Raw genomic sequence first — 21,552 nt, 5'->3', positions numbered from 1 at the left:
CCCATTCTAGAGCATGCCTCCTAGCACCATCCTCATTATCAACTGTCATAAGTTGACTTTCCTATAAGATTTGTGTACAGGTGATTTCTATAGGATACTCTCAGATGTGCCATCCTTAAGGGAATGAATGAATCAGGACTTATCAGAGACATGTTGATCTGTAAAGTGTCACAACAGAGGCCTCAGCCAGTCCCTTGTGGAACTCTGGAAGCTGGGGTGACCCATCAGAAATATCTCAGATTGAGACATGGTTTACTCATTGGATTCAAACTGGCCCTGGAAAGAGTGTAACTTTGAGTGAGATAGCTTCCTTTAGCAGTGCGCAGATTCTGTGGAAGGACTTGACAGTAAGCCATTGGCAAAGACATACTCTGACCCTGGCGGGAAAGAGTACCTCCCCTTCGTGGAAATCTGAGTAGACATCACCATACTACTGCACAAGTCAACACAAGGTTAAGGTCAACACGACAAAGGCATATTAGCTCTGCTAATGTTGGGGAATATGCAATCAGCAAATGATTCCAATACCTACCTGCCTCTAATTTTCGTAAATCAAAACCCACCATCAAAGACAGAGAGTAATCACCCAAAACTCATGTTTGCTCCTTAAGGGAGTGGGCGTCCTCTCCTTTTTCACTACCCATGCTGGGTAAAAGAATCAGAAAGAGTAAAACCCCAGAGAAGTATCTACTAACATGACTTTTCTCTTACAAATAATCAGGTCAACGATTTTGCATATATCTACATAACCATTTTGAGATACCTTCACTCATTCTACAAACCTTCCCCCAGCACTGCAAGCACTATTTTGAAAACAGAACTTATTCAAAATAAACCATGAAGCTCTAAAACATGAGGGAAATGGGTGAGCTTACCTAAGACAACACACACTCTATTGAAATACAGTCTATTCCTCTGTGATAAACCCTTGCTAATCAGTTCTGAGCTTCTTACAACAATAGGAGTGGGATGACAGTGCTGACATTTGTATATTCTCCTCAGTTCTCTAACGGAAATCCTTTTTTCTCTGCCAAGTCATTCCTGACGACGTTAATGATACGCCGTAAAGCCGTTTCTGGGCTGTGATTTCTGACATTCAGAGTGGCTAGATGGGAGGACTCGGCAGGTTTCCGGGGAGGGTTTGGGAGGCAGAAATGCCTTGAAGATAGCATGTTATTATATTTAGGACAAATATGACATCCACTTCAAGGAGGAGGCCCCTATACATATTGAGAAGAGATTTCTATGGTTTAAGAGGGGAGGAGAGCCTGGTTTAAAAGAATGTCTCTGTGTGTTTTCTGAGGCGACATAAAGATAGGAAGCTAAGCAATGGAGGCAGGAGGCAGAAGCCTTGTGGATAATGGAAGAATCTTGCCCGAGGGTATATGCCTGCTTTGCCTATTCCTGTATAATAGAATATTTATAATTCAAATACTTATCTTTAATAATTAAAAACTGAGGAATATTAAAGGCAAAAGGTAGAGAATATTATGTACACATGTGTAGACTCCATGCATTAAATCCCCACCCTTGCAAAATACAGCAAGAGGTGGCTTCTAAAGGGGGTTAAAAAGTGAATATTTTAGAATGTCTTGAAAAGAGAATTTCTAATTCACTCCAGTTCTGCCAGCAGTGATGCCCTTACTTCTGACTTCTACACACACCATCAGTCATGGGGATAGGTACTAAAAATATCCAGCATGGTGGTTTGACATGAGCACATCAACAATTAAAACGTGGACACAAATATTTCAGGTTTTCAAAACCACACAGTTCCTGCCAGATTTATGCAAAGGTTGGCTTTGCTCAGAAAAAGGAATAGTCATTTTCAATTGTTTTCACAGAATACTTAGTTGCACTGTCTACGTAAACTACTAGTTACAATGGAATGTAATATTCTACCACAGCCAGGAACTCTCTGATCTTCTGCCTCTCTCAGACAGCAAAGAAACAAAGAAAAACAGCCATTGCTGTGCATGGAAAAGAGTGTTTGAAAAGAGAAAGAGACTTCAACTGTGCCCCCTGGTATTATAAAACTGTCAATTATAAGTATGATTACAATAAAAATGCTGAAATAAAAATATATATATATTGGGTGGAGGACAATTGCATTTAAAACAAAAACAAAGAGAAAGAATAACCAAAAACATATTGTTCTGTTTCAATCTAACTATTCTAACAGTAATGAAAAATAATACAAACTAACAGAGCTTAGCCATCTATTTACAGTAACAAAAAAGCAGAATGCTTATCAGTCAGCATATGGACACATTAAGATCGTTGGTGAAATGGTCAGGTATCATGTTTTTGAAGAATGTGACCTCCACAGCAAAGACTTTGTGCATGATATTTACAACTCACATCTAAAAACAGAGGTGTTAATATTTACGCTTTTGCTAATTATGGGAAGGAGGAGATTAATGAAGAATTAAATGTCCCTACCTTTTCACCTTCCCATCACACCAAGTAATGCCTAGCAGAACATTTACTCAGCCTGACAGTAATATGCTATGGGTAGGGAAGTCAGAAGGGAGAACCAAAGCTCCTTCTGTTCTTCCTCTATGCGTAAAAGGAGTAGTGACATCCAATGGCGAGGCATTGGTGATAGGTAGCAATTAAATGAAAAATTCTGTTAAGGCCCCCATTTTCCAAACTGGGACTAGGTTTGGACTGCTATCATAATACTAGTGATCTTATGGGGAGCATCTTTTGTCCACCCAAGGTGCTGCTCCTCCCGTGCTATGAAAAATGACAAGGTACCATTACTGATCAAGGATTCATCATCAAATCCTACCTTTGCTGAAGATGCTACCTGTGTTAACCCCAGCTGGGATTAACAGATCATAAGAAAACAATGACTTCAGAAATACTGGATTGGAGGACAGGAATAATAAAAATCTCTTTGCAAACAGGTCTTGTAAATTCTAATTTAACAAGTGCTGTAGTTTGGATCTGGATTGCCCCAACCCAAAGACCAAGCTTTTGCCAGACGCCAGTGGCTCATGCCTATAATCCTAGGTACTCAGGAGGCAGAGATCAGGAGGATGGCAATTCAAAGCCAGCCTAATAAATAGTGCATGAGACCTTATCTCAAAAAAAAACCCATCGCAAAAAAGGGCTGATGGAGTGACTAAAGATATAGGCCCTGAGTTCAAACCCCAGCACCACAAAAAATCAATAAAATAAAATAAAACAAGCTATTAAAAGCTTTGTTGGTCCCCATACCAGGGCACTATTGGGAGATGGTGGAACCTTTAAGAAGTAAAGTTTGGTGGGAGGTCCTCCAGTTATGTGGGACCCCTGCTTCTAATCTTTTTTCTCTCTTTGCTTCCCAACCATGAAGTGAATGGTTTTGCTAAATGCTACCACCATGATACACTGCCTTGCCAGAGGCCCAAAAACAACAGAGCCAATCATGCACTGAAATTTGCAAAACTGTGAGCCCCAAATAAGCCTCCCCTGTTTGTAAACTGAATATCTCAGGTATTGGTGCCAACAGAGAGATGATAGTACAACAACAATTTCGTTATGTTGCCCTTCCTGAAGGTGGGATATTTGAATGAATAAAACTCTGCAGGTTCAAATTGCCCACATATCTGGAGTGGGTTTGAAATGCCGCAGTTTCCAGTATCATGCAATACTTTTCTTGTGTTTGAGATGAAATGTGGGCTCACAGAGAGGGGCCCTTATCTACTTCCACCCTTGCTGTTTGTCTTACATCCTTCTCAGCTTTCCACAAAGTGCAATCATAATTAAATTCTAAAGCAAAAGATGAAATCACCCACATCATCACCCAACTAACTGCAAGTGATGATGGCAAGGATGCCAGTGGTACCCTGCTCTCCTTTAATTCTAGCTAGGCAGCATTTAACATCCAGACCTCCTGTAGTTGTCAGTGCCACAGGCTGCTTAAATGCTGTGCAGAAGCATTTCTGTTTTATTTGTTCTAAATTTACTGGCTATTAATTTCACAGTGTGACCCCTTAGTCTCTTATTACTAGGCAGATATCACTATAGCCTTCAAAATGTTAAAGAGTCTATCAAGTAACTTTTCTATTTGTCTTTCTTGTCTGGACACCTTCTATAACATGTAAAAATTTCCTATGTCTTTAACCATCCCTGTTACCCTCTTCTGAGATTCATGTTATATACATATTCAGAGACTTAGAAATTTATTTCATTCTTTTAATTTAACAAAGGTTTGCGCTTCTCAACCCTGTTCTCATTTTCTCACAAATTCCAAAGAGAACTGCTTATTTGTTGCAGAGGTTGTATAGTAAACAGTTTACATGCTTTTGAGTAATTTAAAGCTTTTACTTTGTATTTTTCTCATTCACACAAAGTAGGGGATAGGGAATGACCTCCATTATGCTAAGAACAGAAAGACGGGCAGTGTAAATTCACATAGCCTAGGGGTCATTATAATTTCCTCCTGATTTCTCCTGGAGCTGTGAACATCCTAATCTTGGTTTAGCTCTCAGAATTCAGAGGGAAAACAGTTCATTCATTGATACTAGAAACTGGAATTTTGGGCAATTGGGTACAGAAAGTTTCATCTCACACAGGGCCTCAACATTTTTCCATACATGAATGTATGACTCTGTAAACTAGAGGATTTTATGGTCTGCAGGCTTTGTGGTATCTTGGGTTACTTTGAGCAGCTGCACCCTTCCACCTTGCAGAAACCCCACCTCTGCTCCAGATACGAGGGTGAAGGTAGCAACCCTCAGTACTGTGAGCCCAATCCCAAAGAAAGAACACACCATGCCATTCCAGGTGGTTTTTCCAAAGCTCAGCTCCATTGTGTTGACCACCCCACATATCATCCATAAAAGCTGCAAAGAACTTGTACACAGCCATTGTTTTTAAATGGTAAAAACTAGAAGCCAGGTAAAGGATTGTAGGAAAGGATGAATACTTAAGATCCAAATCAGATATTCAAACTTTTAAACATTGCAAACAGGATGATGGGGCCAACACTTCTTGAGAAAAAGGGAGGCTGTTTTCATTTAATGGAATGTGGTGGGAAGTAAGATAGAAGAAGAGGGAAGATTGCAGGCCCTTGACACCGAAGCACAGCTGAGTGAGTGACTTTATGTAAAGTGTGGGGCACATCTGAGATTTCTTTCTTCAAGAGCCTACCTTTTCTCCAAAAATTCCTCTCTAAGAGTTTTTAGAACTCTCAACTCTGACGCTTAACATGTAACATCAGTAACAGTTTCATATTAAAGTAATATCCTTACTTTCCAAATGAAACAAACAGGTAGATGCCACAGACTCCACAGACATATATACATGTGTACTGCAAGAAGCAGGTGAATTAGTATAAACTATTAAAGTCCCTACAATGCGTATTCTGCACAGAGTAGTCAGAAAACTCTGAACTCGTTCACAGCTGCCATCTCATGTTATTCTCACTGTGTCATAGAGTTAAGCTACTATTACTCCTGTTTCTACAAAGGAGAGTGGAAAAGAAGGTAGTCTGGAGGTTACTAAAACAAGGAAAAGCTTAAATAACACACAAGGTCATGAAGATCGCAGAAAGTTCTCCCAAAAAGGATCCCATTATTTTGTATTAAACCAATAAAAATGGTATAAATGTACCATGTTTTTTTTCCTAAAACATACCATAAAGACTACTTAATAAACAGGACTAAAACCAACTTCTTTGGGTTTTTAGGATTCCTGTTGGAAACAAATAAAAATAAAGACATTGGTAAGATTCTGTCACTCTAGGATTATTCTCAAATTGGCTGATGGACTATAAATAATATGTAACTATTAGAAATGCTTCATTGAGCTGGGGGCAGTAAGGTTCTGAAGGGATGTGATTGGGACTAGCACTAAATGAAATGTCCAAATTAATGCCCTGGTGGAGAAAGTAAATAGCTGTGAGCATTCCAAAATGGAAAAGGGCTATATGCACAATGGGAGATCTTGGGTGGAAATTTTTTAATGGAATGAGATCTAATTTAGATAAATCTATAATAACCTGCTCATGGGAAAGTAATTCCTATCAAGTAATAATGAGTAAAATTCTTCTGAAAGCACAGTAAAGTAGAAAAAGGATTGAGCCTAGTGGTTAATATTTTTCTGAGCATTGCTCATGAGCAAACCATTGAGAAAATTTTTAAAATTAAACCCAGTCTACCATTTTTCAATGAGCTGTAAATTTAAGTTCCAAACTTGTTGTTTTACGTTCACCGGTTTGATAAAAACAGATTGTTGCCTGGGTGCCCCCAACGATGACTTCATGTCACCTGATCAAGAGTTTTGCCTTTATTTAATGTCTGTAGTTCAGAAATAAAAAATCCAAAAAGCTGATAAGATCAGTTCTTTTTAAAAGTCCCAACAAAGCCATTGCACTTTTAATTCCCTTCACTTCAAACAAGAAAACAAAGAGTAGTGAACTGGTTCCCAGGGACAGGGAATCTGGTTTGGGTTCTTGTAGTGCCAATCTCAAATAAATGGCAGTTGCAACATTGTAAATTTGAAATTGGTTGGTACTGCTTTGTTATTTTGTTTTAGTTTTGTTTTTGGTTTTGGTTGTGGTTTTGGTTTTTAAATACACAATACAGTTCACAAAAAATACTCAATAACTGTTACACAATTGAATTAGAGTTAAGAAAACTTGATCTGATTATATGGCAATTGTGATAAATGAAAATGAAGATTTAATAGAAAGTTATGAAAACATATACCCACAAACCTGTGTCTTTCTTCCTTAAATACAGAGTCACTTACTGGTTACTATTCCAGCATGGTTTAGTTTCTGCCTGGTGTGGAGACACAAACGTTAAAACTGAACAGGAGCTAAAGCCAGTGGTAAACTGATAAATTAAGTTAGTATGTTCTAAAGAATAATCCACTTGCCCAATTTCAGGTTCCTTTATTATGCAATTGGTCTGGAAGTCTTACTACTCAAAATGCAACTGTGTTTTGTGTTTTGTTTTTGAGACTTTCTCACCTTTCTATGAACTGAATAAAAAATTATTAGTTACTATAATTGCACAAAACTCCCAAGGATGAGGAAAAGCCATGTTAGTTACCCAGGGCTGCATTGAGTAATTTCTGAGGGATGTAGAAAGCGGGTCAGGCACAAGACAGAAAGCTTTAATTCTAGTGAATAATCCATGGACAGAGCTGTCGTAAAACAAGGTGTAGTCGTTTCTGGCTGCACTTGTTTAAAAGTTTTTACTCTTGGTATAAAATTGACACAATGAAAAATTCAAAATATTTACATTACCACATAATTTATTTACACCTAAATTAATGAAAAATAATTATTTTTCCCTGTGTTTGAAGCTTCAAATAGAATGGGCTTGAAACATAGCATTTGAAGTTTTTATGAAAAACTATATGATGATATTTAATTTAATGTCCGTATATTCTCCAAGGTCAGTTTCCCTTCTGATTTTAGTAGAACAACAAAAAAAAGAATTTTCCTTGGCAATATATGCCTTTTTTTTTTGAGACAAGAGTCTCACTATGCAGCCCAAGCTGACCTCAAACTCATGATCCTCCTGCCTCAGCCTCTGAGTGCTGGGGTCACAGGTGTGTACCACCACACCCAGCCCAGTAAATGACTTTAATTTTATGATTAAAATGATTTTAATTTTACTGAGCCAAGCACTGGTGGCTCATGCTTATAATCCTAGCTGTTTGGGGTGGCAGAGACTGAGAAGATCATGGTTCAAAGCCAGCTCGGGCAAATAGTGCTCAAGACCCTATCTCATAAATACCCACCACAAAAAGGTGATGGCAAAGTGACTCAAGTGGTGGAGTGTCTGCTTAGGAGCCTAGGTTCAAACTCTAGTACCACCAAAAATAAATCAAAATAAAATAAAGAAATTTTTAAAGAAAACAAGAGGCTTAATATGGTGTGGTAATGACATTATTTTGAATGACTTCCCCCTCATCTTACCGGAGCATCTCGCTGATGGTTTTCATTGATCAAGTTCAGCTCAAGTTATTGGTACCTAAGGTTTCATTAATAATTGTTCCTGGATATCATTTGAGTGGTTATTCAAATGTTTGGACTAAACTCCACTAAGGAGCAATGTTGTGCAGGTGGCCCTAAATTAGTGTAAAGAATGTCTTGCAGAGAATGTTTTTATAAAATAAGTCTCTAAAAATTACTTGCTTTTTAAAATTTCATTGCAATGTCAGAAATATGCTGTGCAGGGGACATATATAAACATTTATTTCAGGTTGAATAGATGGACCTAGCTACTTACTTCTGGCATGTCTTCGAGGACATCCAGGTGCTATACTCGAGGGGATACCATTGGAAGCCAATGCTGTCTGGAGCACTCCCTGCAAGGATGCCTTAGGATGCCATCCCAATTATAAGCTGGTCCATCATTGTCCCACCCAAATCATGTTCCCCGTCCATATAGACTCCACTACTGAAAGCAGTAGTAGTGTCTGACACAAAACAAGGCTGGATCCACGCATCATGGGTTGTACACCCATCTTGTGTGCTCTCTGCTCACCTGTTTGTAAGTTCAGCCATTCAACAAGTTGCAAGATAGTGCTCACTTACAGATCTATGTATCACTTACATAACATTATGCCCTCTATTTTTTTGTGAAAGAACAATATGACACAGAGCTCTGATGATATGTAAGTGAATTTCCAAATGGAAGGAGAATGCTGTAATGAAGTCAGCAAATAATATCTGGAAGCAACTTGCCCACAACTTGGAAACTGCAAATTCAAGGAAACTGCAAATTCAAGATTTGTTCCAAAGAAAACCATGTTAGGAAGTAGTGGCTTGAGTACAGGCAGGGTTTGATGTAATTCAAATCTACTTGTGTATAGATGCAAAATAAGACTGCATACAACATCTGCTTCCAGGAATAGCCTGTCTCCCAGGAGTTTGTTGAGAGCAACTTCTTACTTGGGATGACACCAAGCAGACAGATAGAACAGTCTAGTCTAGTCCAATCACTCTCTGACTGTAAAGGTCACCAAAAACAGATTACTAATATAGCCTATAAATACAACTAAGAATCCTCCCCCAGAAAGCATGAATTTCTGAATCCGAACAAATATGATTGTCAGTTTTAAAAAATCATTTGTAGCTCCTACTGTTTGATGTTAAATTCAGAAATGCATATGAAAAAATTCAAGAATCATGAATCAGAACCGGTGCTTCATACCACTGTGATTAATACGATGCATTTTTCTAGAACTGTTAAGTTCTTTCTTTAATAAGTGCTTCAAGAAATGCTTTCTGCAAGGCTGGATCAGGTATCATACACAGTGTGACTGACTACAGGTCTTCAGCTTGGTAAGTGAGGCTTCCCCAGAGTAGAAAGCGTTTGAACTCTCAAGGAAAATATCTCTACAGTGTCATTCAATATGATGGGTAATTTTTTCTCGCATGATCTACCTATCTGAATTTTCTGAGTGGCTCTAGAGCCCTCATTCCTTGTCAAAATCTGGGCAGTAAGAACGTAATGCATGATAGATACTTTTTTATATCTTACAGACATTTGGAGATTCTTCAACTAAGATAATCATGTAAGGGAGACTGGGCCTGATGAAGGGTAAGGCCCTCAATAAATGGGAATTTTTGTTCTTTACCTCTTCTCACCCTCCTCAACTCTCCTTCCCCCACCTCCTTCTTTCTCTTCCTGTTCCTTCTCTTTCTCTCTCTCTCTCTCCTCTCTCTCTCTCTCTCACTTTCTCTCTCTCTCTCTTCCTCCCTCCCTCTCCCCCTCTCTCCAGCTCCACCATGATCTTGTTGCAACATCTCTACATTGTAGGAAGCAGTGTACTCCTGGTGATGTCAATGAAGCAACTATTGGTCTCAGTGGTGAAATCTTGCATTTGTGGTACAGCACCAGTCTAGCATATCTTCCAGCTGGTAAATGGAAAGCTCATTGGCTAAAACAGAGTTTGTCAAGAGAAACTGCAAGAATCAACACTATGATATCCCTCCACATATTCTTTAGGGTTTGGGGATCTTTAAATGTTTCATTTGACTTCACCAGCACCCACAGTAGCTCTTGTGAAGATACACTGTACAATTTGAGAATCAATTCAAGTCTTACAATACCTGAGACATACACTGGAATGCTATCTGTGAAAAAAAAAAACAAAAAACTGGATGTCAAGTTAGGTCCAAAGTACTTCTTTAAGATAAGAAATAATTTATAATAAATTACAGAGATTAAAAACTGAGAAGCACCACAAACAACACAATATCCAGAAAAATAATGTCACTATTCAGTGACTGACACCTCTTCTAAAATACTACATTTTGACTGCACTTTCCTTCATATGACAATAACTTTACAATAGAAAAGATAATTCATTCCTTCATAAAACATGGTTAATGAAAATTATCAATTTTCCTTTTTATTAACATATGCTAATTGTACAAATTAATGGTTTTCATTATGACGTTTTCATACATGGATATAACATAGTTTGATCATATTCATGCTCTCACTATCCTCCATTGTCCCCTCTTCCCCTCCCAACTTGTCCCCTCCTCTTCCCTAACAATCCCCTTTTTACTGTCACATCTTTTGTTTTAACTAGATTCCTCACATAAGAGAAATGTGTGGTCATTGTCTTCCTGAGTCTGGCTTATTTCACTTAGAATAACTAATTCCAGTTCCATCTACTTTCCTGAAAATGACTTGATTTTGTTCTTCATGACCAAATAATACACCATTGTGTATATATACTACAATTTCTTTATCTGACCATCTGTTTGTGGTTCTAGACTGATTTCATAACTTGGCTATTGTGAGTAGTTCCACAGTAAACATGAGTGTGCAGGTGTCTTTACTGCATGCTGACTTTCAGGTATAACCCATGAGTGGTGTAACTGAGTTATATGGCAGTTTTATTTTTAGTTTAAAAACTATATTCATTATTTGTATATCTGTTATTCAGTTTTAACATAGTGCTTCATCTAGAACCACCAGACTCCATCAGAACAAGGAGTTGGATGGGCTAAAACAGAATCCCGTACATTAAGAGGCAAAAGAGGCAACTTCACAAGGCTGTACCCATTGTCTATAGTCCTTTTAAAGACTTGTGTCATAAATACAGAAATTTCCCTTGATTACATCAAAAAAGAAAGCCTACTTTGTTTTGTAATTTTATAAGCTGCTTAATCAAGTGTATTCCATTTTGACTAGGTTTCAATGAGAATCAAATTATTTGCTTAGACTTTTACACATCTGGAAACTGGAAAGATTCTCTTCAAACTACTTCTGGCTCTTTGTACTTAAAGTCCTTTTGTTTCTTCCAAAACCTATGTCCTTCTGGTACCACAAGACAAGTTAATGCTATCTCTTGACTGCTAGCTACACACATTTGGTCAAGACCCCTTTGGTCAGGTAAGCTGGAGGAGTAACAGAAAGAGTACTCCTGGTAGCCTTTCCTACCCTCGAAGGTGCAGAAAAAAACTGAACATGAAATGCAAAATGCATAAATAATTCACCAAATCCAAACCAAGTTCATACCCAACAGACCTTTCCCTCTAACCAGATCCCAAAAATGTCAACCCAGCCCTGCCTAGTATGAAGTGATGGTCAGAGTGGAAACAGAGAGCAATCAAAACTGGTCATCCTCGGCTGCTGGCAGAGTGGTTCAAATGGTAAGAGCACCTGCCTAGCAGGTACAAGGCCATGAGTTCAAACCCCACTGCCACACACACACACACACACACAAAACTGGCTTAGTTTGGCAAGTTTTACAAAGGATGTGATCATGGGATCACTTGAACTTCTTCCACAGAGAGGGTGCATACAAGTGTGAGACCTGGGTGTAAACCTCACTACATTCACAGGGAACCTGCCTCCAGTGCTGTGGGGGACAGCAGAGCTTTGAATCAGACATGTTAAGGTTCCAATCCCTTCCTCGTTGTGTGACACTCATTCACTAAACCCATCTCAGCCTCATCCGTAAAACAGATAAGGCAAAACTTACCTTAGTGATTGTTGTGGAGTTAAAATTATCTTATGTTTGCAAAATTCTTATTCTGAGCACTCAGTACTTGGTACGTATATTTATCAGATGACTTAAACATCCAGAATTTGTCACCCTTTGTGATAACCAGATACCTGTACTATTAACTAAAACTAAGACCTTTTGGTTACCAACACCCACCATCCCACACCTGCCCATTACCTTACTGTCCTGTGTAAGAACACACCTATCCTTCCCTTCTTTTCTAATCTGAACATTCTGTGTCCCTCTGCCCAACTGGACCTCATCCATCCTTTCTAGTCTGGCAGACTCTTCAGCACCTAGTCCTGAGCTGATTCTGTGACGATCTATAGCAACTCTGACCAACAGAAAAAGTGGGCCACATTTGTAATTTTATATTTTATAAAACCAGGTGAAATCTTTAATAATGATAAGTTTATCTATACATTACATCCAAAATATTACTTTTATTTTTCTTTTCTTTTTTTCTGGGTTTGGGGTTTTTGTTTTATTTTGTTTTGTTTCTTTGTTGTTGATGTTTGTTGGGGCCTTTTTTTTTTTGATGCTGGGACTCAAACCCAGGACTTCATGCATACTAAGCATACACTCTACCACTAAGCTACACCCCCAAACCAATATTTTTAAATTATTAATGAGATATTTTACATTTCGTTTGTCATATCATCTTCAAAATACTGTGTGTAGTTTACACTTACGGCACTTTCAGTTCTCAATGTAGCCACAAGTGTCTAGGAGGTGCCATATTGCATGGTATGTGCTATGGCATGAATAATCTGCACCACACTATTTAGTATGTAGTTATACAGTATGATTATATTTGCTTGATTTCCTGTATGCCAGGCCTTTCCCAGCTAGTCTCTAGGTTCTGTGAAGATGGAAGCTCTCTTAGAGTTCTGTATCTCTAGGATACTGTGTCCAGACATAGTGAACACAAGGTTAACTGATGGATGGTTTGGACAAATTCAGTAATCCTAGAAGGAAAAATGCCGTAAAGAATGTGGTTTCCTTTCCCTTATGCCTCTGCGAATGTCATTTATCCCAGAATGTAAACTCTCAGAGTGTGTGGAATAATACCAGTATTATTAACAAATATTAGTAGTATATTAATATATATTAACAAATTTCCTCTGGCATTATAGTGAATGATACAAGTGATAAAGTAACAAGAGAGATGCACATGGTCAACCCTTGGGAGAGAGAGAGAGAGAGAGAGAGAGAGAGAGAGAGAGAGACAGAGGAGAGAGTTGCACATGGTAGAGCTTTACTTATGGAAAAAACAAGCAGACGAAGGTGTTTGTAGGTATCAATAGAGAACAATATAATCTCAACCTCACACCTAAAAGTTGGGCTCTAGTTTTTTAAGGTTTTTAACAGTGGTCAAAAAATAGTGACATTAATGTGGTGCTGGTGGCTCACATCTGTAATCCTAGGTACTCAAGAGATTGAGACTGGGAGGATATGGTTCTAAGCCAGTCTAAGTAAAAAGTTCATGAGACCCCATTGCAACAGAAAAGGCTGAGCATGATGGCAGGTGCCTGTCATCCCAGAAATGGCAGGAAGCATTAAAAAAGAGGACCACTGTCCAGGCCAGTCAGGTAAAAAGGGAGACTCTGTCTCCAAAATAATCAAAAGAAAAAGTGCTAAAGGTATGTCTCAAGAGGTAGGGCACCTGCCTAGCAATCTTGAGGCCCTAAGATCAAACCCCAATACCCCCACCAAAAAAAGTGGAACTCTTGATTTGCAACTCTGCTGTCAAAGTAGAGGTTGTCTGCAAGTCACAACCAAGGAAGACACACCCAGTGGCATAGTACATCCAGTGTATTACAAAACACTCACAAACCTTCAAAATTATGTCATGGTGAAATTTGTCATACCTCTAACCTGAACATTTTTTAAAATTCAGGTAAGAATTAAGTCACACAGCACAATTGCAAAAGACTGTCAGACTTTATAAACACATGTTACAATAATACTCTAGATTCAAGTAGGAGTTAGATTTCCAAATATGGTCTTTATTTCTTATGGCATGTTAGAAACCGCAGTTTACATTATGGAAAATCTCCAAGGTGCAATGAAAGGAGAAGAGATTTTTAAAAGGTGTGACTCATCCAGTGAATCACTGAACATTCTAGGCGAAGGTATCTTGGCACTTTGCAGCCATATTCACTTTTTTAAAACTTTAAAACACATCCTGATTATCAGGTTGATGACAAGCAATCCTTTCCACTTTATATTGCAGTATTTGACTGAAAATGTGTTTTGTCTTCTTTTCCTGTGTGTACCAAAGGTAAAGCAAAGTACAACTTCTAAAAAAAAAACTCACTGATGTCTGCTCGTGTTGAAAAGCCACCTCCCAAACAGATCTCTGAAAATATGCTCACAGACACAACCAAAGATAACATTGAGTACTTCTTCACATTGGAACATTCTATTTTATTTTCTAATCTTTCACCTTTCCTATCAAAATCCTAACAAAGGGCTTGAGGAAATTCCATGTCTCCATGGAGCCTTCCTGAAGGGAGACTCCCCTTCTGTCTCGGAACCCCTCCAGCCATTTCTGTGTGGACACAAACCTGGGATGTGATAATCTTCCACCTTCACTCACTTCAGCTATTTCTCCATGCACCTAAATCCTCACTCGATAGTGGACTGATAAGCTTCATGGCACAGGCTATGTCCTACTAATCTCCCATGGTACTCAGCAGAGTTTTGGATAGAATAACCCCTCGGTAAATGTTCTAGAAATCATGATTTTGATTGTGATTTATAGGATCAACATTCAACAGACCAATGACCTGTCACAGCACTGTCAGCCTTTCACAAATGCGCAATAGTGTTTCAATAGTTCCCCTCTCTTCCAACACCACTTTTTACTATCTTTTAAGATAAAAGCTCTTGCTGTTTCATCAGCATTTTTGTTCCAAAAACTCAACATGAATTTAAATTAAAATAAAACCTCAAAAGCCTAATTATAGTCCTAGCATCCAACAAAGCCTTTTCTCTTTTACAGTTATATTTTCAGTGGTTTTTAAGTGTCTAACCAGAGTAAAGATTCCGACTCATAATACATACCTACTGTGGGTTTTTCCAAATTTAATGATATCCTAAACCCTCTCTTTGAATATTGGATTCATTTAAAATGTGGTTGCTACCCAACAATTTTGGAGGAAAGTGTATTACATCAGAAGTAACATTTAAGCCAAACCCAGGAGTCAAAACTCTATAAATAAGAACAGAAAAACTCCTAAATAAGCAGCAAAGCTAAAGAAGGAAGTTAATATGCAGCACAAAGTCTTCTGGCTTCATGAGCATTGCGCCCAATGGATGCAGCTGTAAGAAAATGAGGCGTGTGACACGCAGAGGGGGGAAGGCAAGCGTGTGGGCTCACCGATGCCAGGCTACAGAAGTGGCTCAAGAGTAAGAGGCCATGGATGAGAAGAAGGTTGGATTAACTGTGGCCTCAAAGTTACCCCAGGAAAGTAACACTCAGTAGTGAGAGGTGCATTAACCTCTTCAGACCACTAGGGTTCAAAGTGTTCCATAAGGGGTAATTTATTAAATGGGTCCTAATTGCTTGGTAATGTACCTTCCCAAAGTCATTTCTCTGTGCTGTGATGAGGCCTGGGATTTTCCAAGTGCTGTCATTCTCTTCGCAACTCCATAATGGAACTGTAGGATGTGAGTCACTGGACCGCTACACCTCTCACCCAGCTTCAGAGTCCCACCAACAAAGCCAGACAACCTCAAGGTACAGATTACAAAATTGGTACACCTATTTTCATGCTTTTTACTATATATATATATACATATATATATATGTATATATATATATATATATATGCACTTACACATATACACATTCAAAGAGAACATGGATAACCATTCTATTGTTTTGAAAAGATAAACATTTTTAAGACGTGTGAATTGTCCACTCTCACTAAGTTCTTTCTTCAAGGTATACAAATAATCTTGCCTTTTTTTGTTTTGTTTTCACCACTTACAAATCTTCTTTTGGCCTCTTTATTTCACATGGAAGCCAATCAGTATGATTTTCTGTTTGGCTTGCAACACAAAATAAGCCAGTCCTATCAGCCTCTTCCAAGGGTATCACTGATTCACAGCGGGTCTAGTTGGGCACTGGTTTTTTTAATTAGCAAGGCCAGCAGAGGGAGTGCGAGAGCATTGTTCCAAAACAAAAAATCAAAATTTAGCAACAAAGTAACAACTGGAAATAGAAAATCTGACTTCAAACCACAGAGGTGTACATAGCATAATGTACACATCGGGCCTCTGGGGAAACACAGTGAGACAACAGGCCTTCAGAGAAAGAAACAGGCGGTGTGGTCACTACCAGAGTCAGGAAGTTCACTGACCAGCCAAAGGTAGCTATCTTAAAAGTAACTACCTCAGTAAACGTCCATTAAGAAGGCTTTGTCCTCTAGAGGAAAAGATGATTACTCAGGCAATAAGAATTACTGTTCCCCAGAAGAAACTGATGTCGTCTTTGTCTTTCAGATGTCCAGGTCACTTCTCAGATTTGGCCACAAGTAAAGAACAATGGGGTAGTGTCCTCCTATGCCCTAAGAACAGCAGCTCAATTAGACCAAGGAGTTACACGCACATCTTATTAACATAAACGAAAATGACTAGGCTGCAAAACAGCATGGGGATGCCTTTCATCACAGAGAAATTGTATATTCTAATCCCATACTTAGTTTATAGCTCCTATTTCCAGACATTTAAAGAAGTTAGACATTTTCAAACATGTTTTCAAACTAATTGTTTCAAAGGAGTCCTGTTCAAATCCACCACTCAGTGATTTAAGATTAGCTAAAGCCTCAATTTCACCCTTAAGGGGATGTGGGATGGTGTGTTTTCCAGAAGTTTTGAACAATACTTCTTATGAGATAATGTGTGTGGGCCCCGTAACTACTCTTTCCCAATGGACATCTTTGGGAAAATGGCAATCAAAACAAACCAGGCTTTACACCATACTGAACTAAATAAAACCCTTCTTTGTTTTACAAGTTTTGAATACCTTGAGGATAATACAGCTTTCTGGAAGTTTAGGAGAAAAGGAAGTTTGGAAAGTAAGTATTCAGTTCTGCTTTCTCCAGCAGATGTCACTTTCTGTACATAGGATGTCAAGACATATAAGATGCTTGTACTCCTTACAATGATGGCAAAAAAAAAAAAAAAGTCACTTTGATTGCAGCCACATGTAATAATTTTTCAGCTTTTGGTGGTGTTTTCTGGAGTTTGGCATTTTAAGGAATTTGAATGCTATTAGGTAACCATCCTACATCTTTCTATGTACCTTTAACAACGGTCACTAGGCCTAAATGCAATGCAGTATTGCCAATGCAGTGCAGCAGTTACGGAGAACTAAGTATTGTTCCAAGGCACAGTGTAAAATTAATTTGCCAAAAACAAATGTGGTCTTTTCTGAGTAAATAAGCAGTCATACAATGCACTGTGTCTTATATACTTACCAGGAGCCTAATTAAATATGAATTCTCTTAAACCATTAATATTTCAAGGATGATTTTTCTTGAGTTACCTACATATTTCAGTATTCATGTCAGCTTCTTTGTCTAAAGGGAAAAACAATCTGGTTCTCTGAAATGTTTCACTGTACAGGAGGGAATAGCAGCACCAGAAAGAGAGAGAGAAAAGGAAAGAAAAGAGGGAGGGAGAGAGGGAAGAAGGAAGGGAGGGAGGAATAGAGGAAGAGAAGAAGGGAGGAAGGAAGGATAGAGGGAGGTAAGGGGGGAGGAAGGGAGAGAGGGAGAGAGGGAGGGAGGAGGAAGACAAAAGGTGTTAGATGCATTAAATAACATTTTTCTGGCATCCATGTGTTCAAGAATGAAAATCAAAGGCTGAAAAAGTATTACTAGTTAGAATTGGATTAATTCTTTCTAAAATACTTTCCAAAGTGCTCTCTGCGTTTCTAAACATAAGCCTAATTATGCTGCTCTATTTGTATTCCGAGGCAGCTGAGTTTTACATGTGAGTTGTTTTAACAGATGACTTTGAAATGACAGCAGAGAGCGCATTTTTGTTTCTTATTGACCCAATCAAGATTTTGCTTGTAGTTACTACAACTTGAAATAGTAGGAAAGGTTATGGAGGCTTTTTAAAATGTTGACGTCTGGGTCACATTTGATTCTGTCGTTGTATTGACAAATGTGATTTGATAATTGCCAAATTAAGCTCAAGAGAAAATTAGTTAAACAAGTACTTTTATTTTTAGATGCTCCAAACAAAAGATATGAAGTTTGGTAGCAAATAATGATAGGGTGTTAAAACAAAAATTCTCTAAGAAGGCAAAATGGGCATGTGGCTTTTACAAAACAAAGGAAAGTATCTGGTCATCAAAATAAACATGGAAATGCTATCTTTAGACTTTAAATATTTCACGCAGAGGGTAAACCCCAAGAGCTCGATTCTTATCTGAGTCAGAGACTTCTTGACATGTTAACTGGGCAGTTCTGCTACCATTCTTGTGAATACTAGGTTCAAACAAAGAGATTATAGGTGCATGGGTAATAAAAGGATTTAGAAAGTTCCCCTTGAGGCCACTGGTCCACTCCATTTCAGCTTGAAGAGATCCAACCTCGTGAAGGTACCCAAGGCAAGTAACTTACTTCTAAGTCAACCTGACTTAGGGTCCCACTTCCTAATAAAGCCTAGGGCGAAACGCAGATGACAAAAGGAAAACAGAGACTGAACAAAGAGAAGCAAACACCCAGAAACATACACTAAGTGGATGTACTGGGGAAATGTAGTCCATTGATGTCTCCCTAAATGTCTTTGACAACAGGGAGTCTACCACTCCAGGTCTTGTACAGCCCTTGATCAACAAATAAGTATTGATCTATAATTCTGAAAGACAATGATGCCACAAAAATCGTGAAATGGAGGACAACTGGCTGACTTCATGTGGCTGCATAACTGTGCTTTGATTGGAACCCTGGGAAAAACCGGTGAAGAACATGCCTAACACCCGCAGTCAGTCAGTCAGCCAGTCAGTCAGTCAGCCAGTCAGTCAGTAAGTCTGGACTCAGTGTTCCTGCTTGTGTAGCTTGCTACTCAGACAAGAAGTCAGGAGGAAAAACTGGAATTCCTTAGCACTCTACTTCGCTCTTTTTTCTATTCTGTATTTTTATTTCTCATTTCCCTACTTAGGACACTATTTAATAGTTTACAGTAGGTTATTCTGAGAAAGTCAATTGCTTAATTCCTTAGGTCAGATGGCAGTTTCATGATCATTACTTGCACCATGTTTTGTTAATTCTTCTCTTCAAACAATTTTATTAAATATTAAGTGAACACAAACTAAAATTAGTGGTATACATGTAGAAACACCCATAACTAAACAAATAAGGTGGACATCTATGTACTCCACATCAACTTAAGAAATAAAACATTACCAAAAATCTTATGAGTTTTGGACCTTGAGCCTTCCTTAGCCTGTCCTTCCTTCTCTTCCCCCAAAGACATCTTCTTAAATTTACTGTTAATCAGCCCCTCCTTGTTCTTTCTTTCTTTCTCTCTCTCTCTCTCTCTCAAAAATGCTCATAGGAAATGACCATTTGTTTCCAAAAATATAACAAAACTGAGAAAATTGACAGCAATTTTGATCAGTTAAAAATGTTCAGTCAAGGCTATATCTGTATTATCATCATTCAGTTACAAAGAAATCAAAACTTTATAGCAAATAAGATGATTTTGTTTGCAGATAATAGTAAAATCCTATACAGTGCTCTGTACAAAAACTGCACTTTTAATAAATGATGTTTTCAAATCATAAGATTTTGGATTCCAGGAAGAATTTTTAAGGAAATGTGTTTTCTTTTCTGGAGGTTTTATTTTTTTAAACCTATAAGGTCTATATGGCCCCTTACTCAAAGATAGGATCAGGATACAGATAACTGATAATTAAATGTCTTGGTATATAATTAAGGGAACAACTCCCTAAATTCCTGAGTTACTCTACTGGCCCTGAGTCAAAGATCTGAAGATGAGAAAGTCCTGCAGGGGAGTAGAAGGTGTGTCCAGGGATCTTTGGTGAAGAGAGACCTGAAAGAGAGAAGGAGACCTGAGGACCCTGGAGGCATTCTGCCCTTTCCATCCTCCTCTCAGACCCAGTCACCACCACTAAGCATCAGAACCCAAAGCTGCTAGTCAGTGCCAAGGACCTCCAAGCAGGTGCCTGCTTTTTCTTCCTTCACAACGTCTCCCCTTGTCACCTGCACAAATCCAGTCTTTTTATCTTATATCAACACCATTGGCCCTGAGGTTAACGTTTATAGTTTAATATGGTGACATTTATTTAGCATGTAAGAGTGTCTGAGTCAAAATTTACCAGCAAAGTATAGCTTATGATTATTTTAAGTAAATGTTAGGTGAAAATTCCACTTTGTGCTAAAGTTAGAGTATCCTAAATCTACACATGTAATCAGTATGGGTGTTTTTGTATTCTGCTTAAAGTTATTAAGAAATATTCCAGGCCTGAACCCTAAAATAGGAAAATAGACATTTAAGACTTCAGTTGTTAGATTTTTGGATAAGACCCTTGATAAATTGATTACTGAATGGCAAGTGTGACAAGTGTGACAACATTTAGGAATAACATTACCACCTCAGTAAAAAGTAAACATGAATATTATTAATGATTAATTTATTTAATATTTCAAATAATTTTGAAGGCATCAAAGGTGTTGCAAATTCATGTTAGCAGATTGGAGGGTCATACAATAACTTTCTCACAATTCTGATTGCCTATCTTCTGCTGAATCTATTTCAGAATTACTTTCAGCTTCCTGTCGTGTGGTTTATCCTGTTATCACACTGTGGCCTTTTCCACAGCCATGTTCCTCAGGTTGTCTTTTTGCTTGGACTGGTTTCTGCATCTTCAAAGTTCACCCTCCTTTACATGGTGCTACCAGACTGAAACTTTTTTTAATTTAATTTTATTTTTATTATCATATTATTGTTGTGCTAGGGGTACATTGTGACATTTATAAAAGTACTTACAATGTATGTTAGTTGAATTCACCCCTCCATCATTCTCCTTTATTCCCCCTTCCCCCATTCCTAGAATAGTATCAGCAGGTCTCATTTTCCCATTTTCATATATGAGTACATAATATTTCTACCATATTCACCTTTTCCTTATATCTTCTATACCCCCACTAATACCAACCCCCAGACAGGACCTGTTTTTGTCTTCATTTTTGAAAAAAAAGACATTTTTGTTTAAGATAGCTACACAGGAAGTTTCAGTATGACATTTCCATGTATACATGTATTATATCCCAAATTGTTTCATCCCTTCCATTTTTCTCCTTTCTACCTTAGTCCCTTTCTTATGGTGATTCCAACAGTTTTCAATATTCTATATTCATTCTTATATCTATTGCCTTTCTTTTGATGTGTTTCAATGTTCCATGAAAATAATTCTAAACTGCTTTAGTATGCCATTTAAGTAAGTTTTCTATCTAACACTCTAGGCTTCTCCCCAGTGAGTGCAAAATCTATACTATGTCTGTAACTGGCATGGAACCATTTTTG

The 21,552-nt window shown here is 38.1% G+C and overlaps 1 non-coding gene across 1 annotated transcript; it reads right to left on the bottom strand.

Moving 5' to 3' along the window:
• Positions 1-12,512: 12,512 nt before the first annotated feature.
• Trnat-agu (transfer RNA threonine (anticodon AGU)) lies at positions 12,513-12,587 on the bottom strand. Its single transcript has one exon. It is a non-coding gene; the product is annotated as a tRNA-Thr (tRNA).
• Positions 12,588-21,552: the final 8,965 nt, after the last annotated feature.

This window comes from Castor canadensis, chromosome 2 (genome assembly GCF_047511655.1).
Source record: "Castor canadensis chromosome 2, mCasCan1.hap1v2, whole genome shotgun sequence".
NCBI classification, from domain to species: Eukaryota; Metazoa; Chordata; class Mammalia; order Rodentia; family Castoridae; genus Castor; species Castor canadensis.
The sequence above is the reverse complement of the archived record's forward strand: the minus strand, read 5'-3'. Positions and strand labels throughout refer to the sequence as shown.